General features: G+C 35.3%; 1 long non-coding RNA gene across 1 annotated transcript; it reads right to left on the bottom strand.

Moving 5' to 3' along the window:
• Positions 1–273: 273 nt before the first annotated feature.
• Positions 274–1,188, bottom strand: LOC119637701. The gene is made up of 3 exons (XR_005247323.1): positions 1,100–1,188; positions 917–1,026; positions 274–858 (listed from the first exon to the last, which is right to left on the bottom strand). It is a non-coding gene; the product is annotated as an uncharacterized LOC119637701 (long non-coding RNA).
• Positions 1,189–1,621: the final 433 nt, after the last annotated feature.

The raw sequence follows: 1,621 nt of genomic DNA on the forward strand, positions 1-1,621 counted from the left end.
GCACACTGCTTAAATAATGAGAACTTCTAATGAAAGAACGATGAGATATTACGTAAAGATTTACAACGCCTGGATGTTATCCAATGTACTGCTTTGCTGCTCTCCTCACCACCAAATCCTATATGGTCGTCATTTACTTCTATTTCGTGGTGTAAAAGATTTGACCAGATTTTTAAGGCAATTGAAATAGTTTTCCTCATACCTACTTCGATACATATCTTGATCAACATATTGGTTGAATGATTTCAAATGGTGTTAGCCGGAATAGCTAATGACGTGGGCTATAATTATACGTTTACACTGTTTATCGCTATAATTTTTTAGGACGTTTGATATTGTATTTGAATCAGTTACTTTTTCACTACCGAACATCGAGTAATTTCCATATTTACATATTAATTTTCTCAGATGCCCTGCAGAACCTTCGTTTATAATCATGTGAATGTGCACCAACTTATGTCGTGTTGTGAATCAGGTTAAACGGTTATCTGATATCTTTCGAAGAAGTATATTTGAATGCGTCTTGAAATAGATATGCTCTTCATACGTGTTACGAAACACTCTTTCATTTACTATCTGTGCACAAGGTGTTGCTGCTTCATGTGTGATGGCAAAAGTTGTCGATCACTTTCTGATTCTGGCGTCAATGTATTCTATGTGCATTCCACAATTGTTACCATTGCTTATTCCCACCTCGATCTTGCTGCTCAGAACTTCGAAACGCGCTGCTGTTTATTCGACTTTATGCAATTTTGAGTACTATAAAATCCCCTTTCAAATTAGGACATGGCTGGCACTTCCCTAATTCAAAGGATATCTATTGAAAAACTCTTACCAAGACAGAAATTTGTACATTAACTGCAAACAGAAGCTACACTTTAGCGAAAATACAGGAAACACTTTATTTCTTCTTTACCTTGGTTTTAAAGCGCGCGATATTATTTTCCACATCCAAGAAAGTAACTAGCTTTAAATTGCTACGAATATAATATATTTTAGAATAGGGCAGCGTCTTCATCTGGTCTGCTATAATATAAGAACAATTAAGGGGATAAATACATGATAAGATTGCGAATATTATACGTGGACTTAAAGTTACCTTATCTTTCTCTAGTGCATAATTAACGCTTTCCGCACTGTAAATGCTTCCAATAATAAAAAGTCACGAGCGCAATTACAATCGACAAAATTATGAGTTTTTATTTTGATGTTATCGTACTATATACAGATAAAAGTTTAGATGACCGCGTATGTCGTTATTTTATTGCGTACATATAAACATATATTGCGCTCAACAGCTTGACAACTTATGCTTATGATATAAACCCTTGATGTATTTAATTAAGCATTAAACAAGATGAGACATTAACAGGCATTGCAGAGATATAATAGTGTGCATGCGACGCCGTTGTAGGTATCAGGTATTATGTATTGTGTATCTCGATTAGGCCAGAGTCACTCAAAAGCTTTTTGCAGACGTTAAGTGACAATAATACGTATGGAAAAATCCGGTAAGGCAAACAATGACCCTTTAAAAAAAAACCTCTACTCTACTACTTCCATACGTTCGTACGTATGCAAGAACATGCCTGTGGATGTAGACGGTGAAGCTGTGATATGT

Source organism: Glossina fuscipes, unplaced genomic scaffold, assembly GCF_014805625.2.
Source record: "Glossina fuscipes isolate IAEA_lab_2018 unplaced genomic scaffold, Yale_Gfus_2 60, whole genome shotgun sequence".
NCBI classification, from domain to species: domain Eukaryota; kingdom Metazoa; phylum Arthropoda; class Insecta; order Diptera; family Glossinidae; genus Glossina; species Glossina fuscipes.